Here is a 15285-nt window from a genome sequence, read left to right as displayed (position 1 = left end):
CAACAGAGGATGAGATGGTTGGATGGCATCACTGACTCAATGGACATGAGTTTGGGTGAACTCTGGGACTTGGTGATGGACAGGGAGGCCTAGTGTGCTGCGATTCATGGGGTCGCAAAGAGTTGGACACGACTGAGCGACTGAACTGAACTGAACTGAATATTCATATATGGGCTTCCCATGCTGGTGGCTTGGTCTGGGGAGACCAAGGTCAGAAGGTGAGAGTCAAGGACAAACCCAGGTGTATTTGGTGGAGGAAAGGGACACCTGTGAAGGCCGGCTTCTGGGTCTTTGGAGACTCTAGGCTGGGGGCAAGGAGTATGGAAAAGTTTTCTCCCATGTGATAAGAACACTTGGGCCTCCAAGAGTGAAGTGACTTGCCCAAGTTCTCTTCAGTAGCACGCATGCTCAGATGTCAGTTGTGTCCGACTCTTGCAACCTCACAGACTAGCCAGCCAAGCTCCCACCAGTTGGGGACGAACTCTGATGGCATTAGTGGTAAAGAACCCGCTTGCTGATTCAAGGGGTGTGAGAGACATGGATTCAGTTCCTGTGTCAGAAAGATCCCCTGCAGGAGGAAATGACAACCTACTCTATTATTCTTGCCTGGAGAATCCCACAGACAGGAACCTGGTGGGCTACAGTCCTTATGGTTGCAGAGTCAGACACGACTGAAGTGACTAGCACACACACACGTAGTAACTGAACACCAATGACAAAGCAGCTAGAAGATCATCTGACCACTTGGGAAGGCTGTTGGACTAAGGAATTTTTCAGCTTCCCAAGCAGTTCATGCCCACAGTCTTTGCACTGACTGTTTTTTTCTGTCTGAAAGACTTCTCATATGTGTCTCCTAATCCTTCGGGTATTAGGTTTACTGTCGCCTCTTCAGAGAAGTCTTCCTTGATTCCTCATTCGAGGTAGGCTTCTTCTTCTCCTCTTCTGCCATTCTCTGTCTCAGGGACCTATTTGATTCCTTCAGAGCATTTTTCACAATTTGTAATTATATAGTTTGTTTACTTAATTAATGTCCATATCCCCAGGTGGATACAAAGTTGTATTGCTTACCATCTGTATCCCCAGTGCCTGGGACATAGGAGATCCTCGGTAAGCATTCCTTGGATGGGTGGGTGAATGAATAGATAGACGGGCGGGTAGGTGTGTAGATAGGTGGGTAAACAGATTACTTCCCAGGGTTTCAGAGTCAAGCTTCTCCTCCGTGTGTTCAGGAAACATATGTATTTGTATTCTCTTCAGAGAGCTTATCTGTGTGTTTCATCTTCAGTTTCCGTGGACAAGAATTATGGCTTCTTTTTGGGGAGTCACTGCAGTGAACTCATAAGCAGATAATTAGAAGACAAAGATTTTATGTTTTACATCCCAGAATTAACCACATGAACTTTGATGAGAAGGAAAATCAAGAACTGGGTGAATCCACTTGAATATCATTCCATACACCCTTTCAGCATATCAGTTCAGTTCAGTCACTCAGTCGTGTCTGACTCTTTGCGACCCCATGAATCACAGCGTGCCAGGCCTCCCTGTCCATCACCAACTCCCGGAGTTCACTCAGACTCATGTCCATCGAATCAGTGATGTTATCCAGCCATCTCATCCTCTGTCATCCCCTTCTCCTCCTGCCCCCAATCCCTCCCAGCATCAGACTCTTTTCCAATGAGTCAACTCTTCGCATGAGGTGGCCAAAATACTGGAGTTTCAGCTTCAGCATCATTCCCTCCAAAGAAATCCCAGGGCTGATCTCCTTCAGAATGGACTGGTTGGATCTCTCTGCAGTCCAAGGGACTCTCAAGAGTCTTCTCCAACACCACAGTTCAAAAGCATCAATTCGTTGGCGCTCAGCATTCTTCACAGTCCAACTCTCACATCCATACATGACCACAGGAAAAACCATAGCCTTGACTAGATGGACCTTTGTTGGCAAAGTAATGTCTCTGCTTTTCAATATACTATCTAGGTTGGTCATAACTTTTCTTCCAAGGAGTAAGCGTCTTTTAATTTCATGGCTACAGTCACCATCTGCAGTGATTTTGGAGCCCCCCAAAATAAAGTCTGACACTGTTTCCACTGTTTCCCCATCTATTTCCCATGAAGTGATGGGACCAGATGCCATGATCTTCATTTTCTGAATGTTGAGCTTTAAGCCAACTTTTTCACTCTCCACTTTCACTTTCATCAAGAGGCTTTTTAGTTCCTCTTCACTTTCTGCCATAGGCAGCTAATAAAAATGTATATCATTCAAGTCCCTATCCTTTCTGAAGGGTCCTCCCTGGATATCCCAAGAGTTACAGCCAGTTTTTTTCAGAGAATGGCCCAAAGAACCCCAGAGAGAGGTTTAGTCTGAGCTTTATTAGAGTGTAGACTCTGGGCCCCATCCTGGACCCTTTGAACCTTGGCAGTGGGCCCTGGATGGAGTATTTCTTTTTTAAGCCTTTTATTTTATATTGGAGTAGAGCTGATTAACAATGTTGGGATAGTTTCAGGTGGACAGCAAAGGGATTCAGTCATACATATGCATGTATTCATTCTCCCCCAGACTCTCCTTCAGGATGGGGTACTTTTGGAATACTCTGAGATGATCCTGGCTCCAGTATTGTTCATCTCTTCCAGAGAGTGCCAGTGCTAGGGCACCTGGGAGACCGCCTAGTGCAGACTGCAACTGATGATGAAGCTGAGGCTCAGAAAGGGACAGTGACCCACCTGAAGTCACACAGCAGATCTGTGATAGAGCTCGGACTAGGACCTGCTCTTCTTTCTGCTAGATCTATAGCCTCTTCTTGATAAAGACAAGAGAGAATGGAACTTAGGGTCAAAATAATCACGGTGCTCCCAACCTTAAGCTTATATTGGATTGTTAGTCTCAATTTTCTACAAATAATGTTTATCAAAAATTAATATTCCTTAAGAAATCTGTATGCAGGTCAGGAAGCAACAGTTAGAACTGGACATGGAACAACAGACTGGTTCCAAATAGGAAAAGGAGTACGTCAAGACTGTATATTGTCATCCTGCTTATTTAACTTCTATGCAGAGTACATCATGAGAAATGCTGGACTGGAAGAAGCACAAGCTGGAATCAAGATTGCTGGGAGAAATATCAGTAACCTCAGATATGCAGATGACACCACCCTTATGGCAGAAAGTGAAGAGGAACTAAAAAGCCTCTTGATGAAAGTGAAAGTGGAGAGTGAAAAAGTTGGCTTAAAGCTCAACATTCAGAAAATGAAGATCATGGCATCTGGTCCCATCACTTCATGGGAAATAGATGGGGAAACAGTGGAAACAGTGTCAGACTTTATTTTTGGGGGCTCCAAAATCACTGCAGATGGTGACTGTAGCCATGAAATTAAAAGACGCTTACTCCTTGGAAGAAAAGTTATGACCAACCTAGATAGTATATTGAAAAGCAGAGACATTACTTTGCCAACAAAGGTCCATCTAGTCAAGGCTATGGTTTTTCCTGTGGTCATGTATGGATGTGAGAGTTGGACTGTGAAGAATGCTGAGCGCCAACGAATTGATGCTTTTGAACTGTGGTGTTGGAGAAGACTCTTGAGAGTCCCTTGGACTGCAGAGAGATCCAACCAGTCCATTCTGAAGGAGATCAGCCCTGGGATTTCTTTGGAGGGAATGATGCTGAAGCTGAAACTCCAGTATTTTGGCCACCTCATGCGAAGAGTTGACTCATTGGAAAAGAGTCTGATGCTGGGAGGGATTGGGGGCAGGAGGAGAAGGGGATGACAGAGGATGAGATGGCTGGATGGCATCACCAACTCGATGGACGTGAGTCTGAGTGAACTCCGGGAGTTGGTGATGGACAGGGAGGCCTGGCATGCTTCGATTCATGGGGTCGCTATGAGTCGGACACAACTGAGCGACTTCACTTTCACTTTTCACTTCCATGCATTGGAGAAGGAAATGGCAACCCACTCCAGTGTTCTTGCCTGGAGAATCCCAGGGATGGGGGAGCCTGGTGAGCTGCCATCTATGGGGTCGCACAGAATCGGACACAACTGAAGCGACTTAGCAGCAGCAGCAGCAACCCTCCTGCACTGCTGGTGGGAGTGTAATCAGTGCAACCATTGTGGGAACAGTCTGAAGGTTTCTTCCCATATGATGCAGCATATATCCAGAAAAGATGCAAACGCTAATTGAAAAAAGATCTGTGCACATCCGTGTTCACAGGAGCACTATTTACAATGGCCAAGACATGGAAACAGCCTAAATGTCCATCAACAGATGAATGGATGAAGAAGATGTGGTATGTATATATATAGTAGTACTACTCAGCCATAAGAAGACGTACTGCCATTTGAAGCAGCATGCATGGACCCAGGGATTATCATACTAAGTGGAGTAAGTCAGGGAGAGAAAGACAAATACTATACGACATCACTTATATGTGAAATCTAAAAAAAAGAATACAAATCAACTGTTTTATGAAACAGACTCATAGACATAGAAAACAAACTTATGGTTATCAAAGGGGAAGGAGAGAGAAGTATGGGATTAGTTATTATATGTAAAATAGAGCACAGGACCTATATTCAGTGTCTTATAATAACCTAGAATAGCTGCTGCTGCTGCTAAGTCGCTTCAGTCGTGTCCGACTCTGCGACCCCATAGACGGCAGCCCACCAGGCTCCACCATCCCTGGGATTCTCCAGGCAAGAACACTGGAGTGGGTTGCCATTTCCTTCTCCAATGCATGAGAGTGAAAAGTGAAAGTGAAGTCGCTCAGTCGTGCCCAACTCTTAATGACCCCATGGACTGCAGCCTACCAGGATCCTCCACCCATGAGATTTCCCAGGCAAGAGTACTGGAGTGGGGTGCCATTGGCTTCTCCCAACCTAGAATAGAAAGAGTCTAAACCTGTACACCTGAAACTAACACAATATTGTAAATCAACTATAGTTAAATAAAGTAAATTTTAAAATTAAAATATTGTTTATTATTTGAAAAAAACCCAAACCTCCCTTTACATCCATCAGGGCCTTCATGAGGTCCTACACACAGTCACTCCTAGCTGTTTGTTCTTTTGTTCATTCACATATTTCTTGAGCACCTGTTATGTGCTAGGCACTGTCTCAGATGCTGGGGAAACAACAGAGAACATGACAAAGCCTTGTGGGTGGCACCGACAATAAACCAGCAAGCAAATTAATGACTTACTACTCTGACCCGTACAATGAAGGTGACCAGCGTTGCTGTGGTTTGGGTGTCAAGGAGGCAGCCTTCTTCCGATGGGGCGGCCAGGGCAGGCCTCCCTGAGGCATGGAGGTTGCAGGCTGAGAACTGAAGGAGGGGGAGGAAAGAGCCACCTGTTTTAAGATGGAGAGGAAGAGTGGTCCAGGTGTGTGCTAAGGTTCAGAGGTGAGAAAAAGCTTGTAGTTTGTGGAGCCCAGAAGAGGCTTAGCTTCCTGCTGGGTGGGGTGGGAGAGTGAGGCTGTGGAGGGCGTGGCAACTAGATCTGGGCCAGGTCAGCAGGACCAGAACCTGAGGGCATTTCAGCCCTGGGTAAGGAAAAGGCGGGGGGGGGTGTTTGCTGTCGGAGGGGCCAGAGCAGAAGAGAAACACAAAGTGACTTATGCTGTACAAGAGCCCTCTGGCCCCAGTGTAGACTGGAGGGGAGGGCAGGGTGGCTGCCGGGAGCCCAGGTGAGAGATGCTGGCAACTTGGTCTGGGAAGACCAAGGTCAGAAGGTGAGAGTCAAGGACAGATCCAGGTGTATTTGGTGGAGGAAAGGGACACCTGTGAAGGCCGGCTTCTGGGTCTTTGGAAACTCTCTCTAGGCTGGGGGCGAGGAGTATGGAGAAGTTTTCTCCCATGTGATAAGAACACTGGCTTGGGGCTGGTGCACTGGGACGACCCAGAGGGATGGTACAGGGAGGGAGTAGGGAGGAGGGTTCAGGATGGGGAACACGTGTGTACCTGTGGTGGATTCATGTTGATATATGGCAAAACCAACACAATATTGTAAAGTTAAAAAGTAAAATATAAAAAAAAAAGAAAAAACACTGGGGCCTCCAAGAGTGAAGTGATTTGCCCAAGTTCTCTTCAGTAGCACGCATGCTCAGATGTTCAGTTGTGTCCGACTCTTGCAACCTCATAGACTGTAGCTGGCCAGGCTCCCTTCAGTTGGGGATGAATTCTGATGGCAGGCAGGTGGAGGCCTTCCTGGAGAAGGTGAGGGAACCACAGGACCAAAGACAAGCCAGTAGGGATGTAAGAGATGCAAGTGAAGGTGGAGAGTGGTTGCAGGTGGGTAGCGGGTGAAAGAGATCCTCCAGGCGAGAGGCTGGAGGGGTACTAGGATAGATTAGAATTGAGCTGGGGAGGTGGGCAGGAGACCTGGCATGCACCCCCACTTCTAGCCCAGGTGACCATCACATCCCCTCTGTAGGGTCCTTCCCCATGATGGAGCTTTGACGGAGTAGCTATCAGCATTCCCCATTCATGGCCAAAATAATCTCTCCAACCCTCTCTTTCATTTATTTTTATATGTTTGCTTGCTAAGTTGCTTCATTCAAGTCTGATTCTTTGCAACTCTGTGGACTGTAGCCCACCAGGGTCCTCTGTCCACAGGATTCTCCAAGCAAGAATACTGGAGTGGATAGCCACTCTCTTCTCTAGGGGATCTTCCTGACCCAGGGATTGAATTCAGGTCTCCTGCATTGCAGGCAGATTCTTTACCATCTGAGCCACCATGGAAGCCGATGTTAAAAAATAGTTAATTATTTAAATCAGCATACTATTAAGGATTGTATTACAAAGTTCACATTTAATACAGTTGTTACATAGAGAGACATTTCTTATCTTCATCCTTTAAAAAGACATACACAAAATTAATTTCTTTTGGATTAATTATGTAACAAACTACACAGTTTGCTCACAAATACATCTTTAAATGATGTACTATGTTTGATTTGGGGGAACAAATGCATATTAAAATGTAGACTGACATTTAATCATGTGTTCATCATTGACACAGAGAGAAATGGCTTCCATAGCCGGATGTTTGGGAGCTTTGCATTTTGTGGCTAAAATGAAAGCCACCAGCTTACTAGTTCATTTTGAGGTTTTTGTTTCAAATTGACTAAATAGGAGAGACGGCTTTGGGCTGGTGTTGGTGAGACCTACTGAAGGAACACATTGTGGGTTCCTTTTTTGCCTCCAATAAGTGAAAAATCAAGTCAGTTGTACTCATCCCTGAATTTTCTCTCTTTGTGGTTGGTTTTTGAGGAGCCTGAAGCCTATGGATGTGCTTTGTAAGGAGTGTGATCAGATGGAACCAATGGGAGTTACCACGAGGCACATAAGTGACTTATCATCAATGCAACAATGCTCATTCACTTGTGTCTCAAATTCAGAGTCCCCAGGCTTCCTGTCCTTAACCAATATTCTGTTGTGGGTATAAATGAAACAGAATGTGAGTAAGAATGTGAGCAACTTGAACTGTCATACAGCCAAGGTCCTACAAACAAACCTTAAATGACAACAGCGGTAATGCTCACAAGATGCCTGAGTAGTGCATGGAGTATGCTGGCGTTGGCCAAAATGTTCATTCCAATTTTTCTGTACCATCTTACAGAAAAACCCGAACGAACTTTTTGGCTAACCCAATAGTAAGTACCCAATAAAGGTTAGCTCTGGGGGTGATGATTAATGCTCTGAAGGAGAGAAAAGTGGTGCTGAACGTGTATAATAGAGGATTCGGTCCAGAGAGGGAGGACCCTTGAGCTGAGCTCCTGTGTGGCCATGAGCAAACTGACGAACCTTTTTGTGCTTCAGTTTCCACCTGGAGCATGAAGGTGGTTAAGGCGCCTGCCTCATCGGTTTGTTGGGAGGTTCACATGAATAAGACTCGCAATGTCCTTAGAATGTTCTGAATACATAGTAAGAGCTAAAAGGCTACTTTAAAAAAAAATCATCATCCTCATTTATCATCATATTGTTATATAGTCAAAGCAGGCTTCCCAGAGGAAATGACTTTGAGCTGAGCTATGAAAGATGAGTCAGTGGTAGCTAGGCAACAACGGGGACAAGCATCCCAGGCCGAAGGAACAAAAAGTCCGATGTTCCAAAAAGCCCTATGTCAGGAAGGAGCGGGGTGTGTTGGGGAGCTGAACAAAGCTGGAGCAGCTGGAGTAGAGTGATTGAGGGGGAGCGTGGTGAGAGAAAAGGCTTGAGAGACTGGCTGGGCCAGAGCAAGTAGAACCTGGGAGCCTTTCCTAGGGCTTCTGGTCTTTATCCTGAGGGGGTGCCCACAAAAGGCTTTAAACTGGGGAGTATCCAGATCTCATCTGTAGGTTATGATTTGAATAGCCCCCTCTAGTGGCCTTTGGGAGAATGAGTGGGACCAGCTGACCAGGCCTTTGATGGGGTGAAGCTGACAGCGATGGAGGGAGGGTATCCATTGTGTGTACACTCATCTCAGCCTTGCACGCCTTATGCTCCAGCCGCCCAGTGTGGAGGGGCATAAAAGAAGGGGCAGACCTGATCCTGCCCTCCCACCAGTGAGCCCAGCTTCTAACCGATGCTCCCCCAGCAATGATCTTGGGCCAGTAGGTTAGGTGAGAGGCTGTGCTGGGCACTTCCAGCCTGGTCTGTGTGCCGGCATCACCTCCCATGGAAGCTGGGGATGGGGGTTATGCTGGGGCGGTGGTGCAGTCAGCGGGGGACCTTGACACCTTCCACGGCAGAGCAGTGTGGGGTAAAGCCAACACCCTGCCTCTCCTGGTTCTGCCTTTAGCTGCTGAGGCCAGAGTTCCCTGCCAGTGGGTAGCTGATCCAGATCCCAGGCTCTCTCGTCAGTGAAGGCATTTCTGCCAGCAGACCTCTGTGTCTTCAAGGTTGAATAAGAGGTAAAGAGTCAACCAGGAAAATGGGTCAGAGGCCCATTAACTTGGACTCAACTGTTGCTGAAAGCCTGTGTCACCAATGTCTGCTTTAACTGTCACATGGTTCCAGGATGAGGCCTGGTTGGAGTCACCTGAACTTGCCCTTCCCTCCACCCCACAGCCAGGGAGTCACTCTCTCATTCATTCAACAAACATTTATTGAGCACCTACTATGTGCCAGGAGCTGTTCTAGGCTCAAAGGAGAAACCAGCAAACCAAATGGACAAAACTTTCTACATTCCATCTCAGGGAGACAAACTAAACCAGAAACATAAAAAAGAAGCAAAAGAAATGTGTTAGAAGATGGAAAGTACTGTGGAAAAAATAGAGGTGGATAAGAGGAAGTGGGAATCTTGGAAGATTAAGCCAGCAAGACTTCCTAATGAATTGGATGTGGAATGTGAGAGGAAAAGAGGAGTCTGGGGTGACCCCCAGGTTTTGGCATGAGCATCTGAAGTGCAGAATTGCCGACACTTGAGTAAGGGTGAGGGTGGAGCAGGGTTGAGGGGACGACCAGGAGACCAGTTTGGACATCTGAGGGTTGAAAGGTTGGACATCTGGGGGTTGAAAGGCCTCCTAGACATTCAGGTGGAGATGCTGAGAGTGAGCTGGTTTTGTGGAGCTTGAGTTGGGGAATGAGGCCGAGGCTGGAGTTGCTGGCATGAAGGGATATAAAGCCATGGCCTGGATGGTCACCAGGGGCTAAGCCTTGGGGTGTGGGGAGAAGGGAAGGATCACAGAAGAGGCAGACAGGAGTGACCACTGAGGTAGGAGGGCAAGTAGGAGAAATATGATGCAATGGGTCTAGTAAGTCAGGCTTAGGAACTAAGGGGGTCGTCCGTGGCCTTTCGGGAGGAGCCTGGCTGCAGTAATTCTCCATGTCTGGGTGACTTATCTTTTACCTTCATGGGAGGCTGAATGACAGCCTCCAGATATGTCAGGTCCTAATCCCTGGAACCTTTTGTTACCTAACAGTGGGAAATGGTCTTTGCGTGTGTGATTAAGAATTTTGAGACTGGAAGATTACACTGGATTATCTGGCTGTCTTTGTAATAGAGGCAGAGGGAGACCTGACCCAGAGATGACACTGTGACCATGGAGGGGAGCTCGGAAGGCTGCAGCACAAGTCAAAGAATGGGGGCAGCCCCCCGAAGCCAGAAGAGACAAGGATCAGATTCTGTTCTAGAACCTCCAGAAGAAGTGTCGCCTTGCTGACATCCTGGTTTCAGATGTCTGGCCTCCAGACCTGTGAGAGAATGAACGTCTGCTTCTTTACGCCGCCGAGTTTGTGGCATTTTGTTACAGCAGCGACAGGAAGCAAATACAAGCTGCCTGGTCTCAGATAGTTCCGCCCCTAACTTAGTCGTCGTCGTCATCCAACAATTGTAACAGCCCCGGCACCAGACTGCCTGTCCCAAAGCCTTGCCCTCCACACATAGACTGATGGGTAATTCCTTCCTGAATTCCCTCAGCACAGAGCCAACATTTACTAGCCTGAAGCACAGGGCTTTTCCTGACATGGTCCCTGAGTACTTCTCCTCCTTTATTTCTCACCACGTGGCCCCATCACTTTTGCTCCAGCTGTATCAACCTCGCTGCAGTTTTCAACTGTTACATGTTCTCTCAAACTGCTGAGCCTTTGCACATGCTGCCCCCTTTGCCTGGAACACTCTTCCTCACCCCAGATATCGATACGGCTTGTTTTCTCATTGACTTCAGGTCTTTGCCCCAAAGAACTTCCTTGATGATAGATTTCAAAGCTCAACCCCCTCTTCACCTTCATGTTTCTGATTCCCTTGCCCTACCCTATCTTGCCCCCATGGTACTTATCACTGCCATGTACTTAACTTATTTGTTCATTGTCTGTTGCCCCTGATTAGAATTAAATTTCACAGGAACAGGGAATTTAAACTGGGTGGCTTAAACAATAAACATTTACTACAGTTCTGGAGGCGCCGGCACATAGAGTCAATGCCTGCAGAGAACTTTGAGCTCTTCATCCCCTTATAAGGGCACCAATCCCATCCTAGGGGCTCCACCCCATGACCTCATCCAAAGCTAATCACCTCCCAAAGGTCCCACTTCCAAACACCATCACACTGGAGATTAGGTTTCAACATATGCATCTGGGGGGGATACAAGAATTCAGTCCACAGCAGGAGGATTTGGGGGTGATCTGGAAGGTCTCCTGGGATTTTCAGCCCCTTGTAATCCTTGAGATCAAAGATTCCTCTCCTTTCTGAGCCATGGATCTCTTCACTGAGCAAATCTTTTGAATGCATAAGATACGTTATATTACAAAAGATTCTAATTATTTTGAACTGCAGTTATCAAAATATTAAAAGCAGACATTTTGATATAGTAATAAGTGTGTTTATTAATGAACTGAATACCAAGAGCTAGGGACGGGTCTAATTAGTACCATAATTTTGAAGCGGTGATGAGCATAAGTGATCTTTCAAGATAGCAGCAGCAACAGAAATGTGATATGAAAATATCTGTGATTTCTCTTGGTGACAAACACTGACAGGCACTGCAAGCACTGTGGTTTGCCATTGGTCTTCACAAGGGAAGGAAACGGTGAATTTCAGTAAGAGGTGAGTAAAGAGAAAGATGATTTTTTTTTTTAACGTCCAAACCAGCCCTCTCCATTAAGATCCCCTGTCATTAATGGAGTTAGAGGTGAGCTTGGACCCCATGATTTTTCAGTGTGGAGAGACGCTTCTGACAAGTGTACCCCCCTGGCTAAAATAGGGACTCCTGGGGGACAGCCTCTTCACCAGGCAAACCTGAGCAACGTGTTGGGCCTGCCCCCTCCTCCCTTCAACCCCTGGCAGTCACAGACCGTCCGTTCTCAGGAAGACCAAATATAAACATTTCGAGATTATCTCGAGAACAAGATGTTTGTTTACTTTAGAAATTGCAGACATGGCGAAGCACTCAAGCCCACAACTGCAATTAATAATAATTTAGGTCAATCTTTCCTGGGGCGAAGCTACATCTTGATTTTAGAGACAAGACAGTGTTTTTCTTGTTTTGTGTTCAGGTAACATTATGTTGTTTATCTATTCTTAGTCATAGATATTTGTATTGCTTTTTTCCCCTTCACTTATACGAGCATTACATGCTCACTGTAAACATTTCTGAACACTGCAGAAAGTGAAATTTCCCCCATTGTAACCTGTTCCCCAAGAGAACCACTGATGACGGGGCAGAATGCATCATATGCGCCTTTTGTCATCACGAGTGTGCTTCCTCACCTTACCACTCATTTAATTCTTTTTTTTTTTTCCAAATAGCGTTCTATGAAAATTGTTCTATAACTTGGGCTTTTCACCTAAGATACCACAAGTGTTATTTGCCTATGTGTCTGTCTCCTCAACTGGAATTTGGGGTTTAGAGGGGGAAGGTATCTACGTTTTAGTAAAAGTGAAAGTCATTCAGTTGTGTCTGACTCTTTGTGACCCCATGGACCATATAGTCCATGGAATTCTCCAGACTAGAATACTGGGGTGGGTAACCTTTCCCTTCTCCAGGGGATCTTCCCAACCCAGGGATCGAGCCCACGTCTCCTGCATTGCAGGTGGATTCTTTACCAACTGAACCACAAGGGAAGCCCGAGAATACGGGCTTTATACGGGTAGCCTTTCTATGCTTTATCAATCTTTATAAATCTAAAACCTTGCCAAATAAATTGTACATAATAGGATTCAACAAATATTTGCTGAGCTAATAACCAAATGAATGACTAAGCGAACTTTTTTCAAAACTGTCATAAACACCTTTCGGTGTTTGTCCACTGACGATCTTTCATTGTTACAGGGTAGCTGAAAATTACATTGTATGGATGTGATTAACTTTCAATAACCACTAGCGGGTACTTGAACTTGGGCTGCTTCCAACTTTTCAAGCTTATATTTATTCTGCACTGAAAATCCTTGTAACATTATATGTTTGCTTACTTTTTTATGCATTTTTTTAGACTCAGAGAAAGGTTTATTTTGATAGGTATTGCCAAATTTTCCTTACTCTAGGTTGTACCAGCTTATAATCCTATCACCAGAGAATCTGTGTTTCTGTTCCCTCACTGAATATTTTAAAAAATAATATACTTTGAATTTTCAAGCTAATAGGAAAGTTTCTGGAGAACTCCAAAGAACTCCCATAGAGCCCCTCACCCAGATTCTCTTTTTTTTGGGAGGGGGGTGGCGGCAAGAATACTGGAGTGGGTTGCCATTCCCTTCTCCAGCCAGATTCTCAAACTAACATTTTTATCACATCTGTGGTCTCTTTCTCCATGATTCTTTTTCTGAATCCTTGGAGGGCAAGCAGCAGACATAACATCCCTCATCTCTAAACACTTGCAGTGCATATTTCCCCAAACCAAGTTCATTCTGCTACACAACCCCCATGCAACCCTCCAAATCAACAACATTGCTACAGGCACCACCATCCAATCGACAGAATCAATTGTGCAGACTTTGTGCCTTTTCTCTTCTTGTCCAGGATGTTCTCTAAGAATATGTATTGCATTTAGTTCTTAGGCACCTTCAGTTTCCTCCAATCTAGAGCAGTGCCTCCATTTCCCCCTGTCTTTTGAGTTCTCAACAGTGCTGAAGGGTATGAGTCTTACATTCTGTAGAACGACCCTCAATCCAAATCTGCCTCATTCCCTTCATTCCATATTCAGGTCATGCTTCCTGGGCAGAAGGACCACAGAAATTATGCTGTGCTCAGTCAAAGCACCATGGGACTCCCCTGGTGGCCCAGTGGTTACGGTTCCATGCTTCCAAAGCAGGCAATGTGGGTTGATCCCTAATCAGACACGACTGAGCTACTGAACTGAACTGAAGATCCCACAAGCTGAGTGGTGTGGCCAAAAAAAAAAAAAATCAGTGCCCCATATCAAGAGGCATGTGGCAGTGCTTCATGCCACCCTGGAGATGTTAAACTTGGTCTCCTGGTCACATTGGCGCTTGCCAGCTTTCTCTACCTAAACTCACCATCCCCTTTTGTAATGGACCTATATGTCGTGGGTAGGCTCTCTGAGATTATGTCAATATCCTGTTCCTTGTCAAATCTCCATGGATTACTCCTGATGGATCAACCACCTCTGTGCCTGTTGCCAAATGGAGATTTTCTATTCCCATCATTCCTTCTACATGGATTCATTGGCTTTCTATCATAAGGAAAAACTTTTCCCTTTCTCCAGTTTATTTGTATCACCAAGAGTTCATGGATTCTTATTTTACAATCAATTTTTATCATTGTTTATTTTCATGCTCAACGTGTCCAACAGGAGCCCCTTCAAGGACAAAGTGTCTCCTGTGGCCTTTTTGACATGTCTCCATGTTTCACTGATCATTTCCTTACTTCTGGGCACAACGAGAATTTCTAGGTTCATCCTCTCCCATTGCATTTTCCTGGCCTCAGCCTTGGAATCAGCCATTTATTTGATTAGTTTTGATTCATTTCAGTGGAGGATGGTAAAAACCAAGGTATGGGTGCTCAGCATGCTTGTTGCTACTAGGATGTCTTGCTTCTGTCTAGACATCGCTTGGTTATCTTGGAGTTGGTGATGAACAGGGAAGCCTGGCATGCTGCACTCCATGGGGTCACAAGGAGTCGGACAGGACTGAGCGACTGAACTGAACTGACCTAACCTATCTCTACCTATCTGTGTATGTATGTATCATCTATCTTTGGATCCATTTACCTTTGTGTAACTATATACCCATATCAGTTCACTTCAGTTCAGTTCAGTCGCTCAGTCGTGTCCAACTCTTTGCGATCCCATGAATCGCAGCACACCAGGCCTCCCTGTCCATCACCATCTCCCGGAGTTCACTCAAACTCACGTCCATTGAGTCGGTGATGCCATCCAGCCATCTCATCCTCTGTTGTCCCCTTCTCCTTCTGCCCCCAATCCCTCCCAGCATCAGAGACTTTTCCAATGGGTCAACTCTTCGCATGAGGTGGCCAAAGTACTGGAGTTTCAGCTTTAGCATCATTCCTTCCAAAGAACACCCAGGGCTGATCTCCTTCAGAATGGACTGGTTGGATATCCTTGCAGTCCAACTTATAAATTCGTTCTAATGTACTTCTATGTATATTACAGAACCATGAGTTTATATCCATACCTCTAATTCCAATCAAACATCTCAAGGTTCTTTACAGGCTTCCTCTTTTGTGTTTGTAAATATCTTCTTAGGCAATGAAAATCTTGGCTCTTGTTATCCTCAACATTTTTCTTTATTTCTTTAATTGATTTGCTTATTTTCTTAATGTCACCAACCTCCCAATCTTGCCTTCTGTCTTCTTTGCCCACCAGCTCAGCATCCCCGTCGTCATCCTGCAGCTTTGGCTG

At 45.6% G+C, this 15285-nt stretch overlaps 1 long non-coding RNA gene across 1 annotated transcript; it reads left to right on the top strand.

Moving 5' to 3' along the window:
• Nucleotides 1–8777: 8777 nt before the first annotated feature.
• LOC147360201 (uncharacterized) lies at nucleotides 8778–10261 on the top strand. Its single transcript, XR_015140042.1, has 2 exons — nucleotides 8778–8882; nucleotides 9975–10261. It is a non-coding gene; the product is annotated as an uncharacterized LOC147360201 (long non-coding RNA).
• Nucleotides 10262–15285: the final 5024 nt, after the last annotated feature.

This window comes from Bos grunniens, chromosome 13 (genome assembly GCF_055505025.1).
Source record: "Bos grunniens cultivar Pamir isolate PY7600 chromosome 13, Bosgru_T2T1.0, whole genome shotgun sequence".
NCBI classification, from domain to species: Eukaryota; Metazoa; Chordata; class Mammalia; order Artiodactyla; family Bovidae; genus Bos; species Bos grunniens.
Note: the sequence above shows the minus strand (reverse complement) of the source record. Positions and strands in the feature narration are given on the sequence as shown.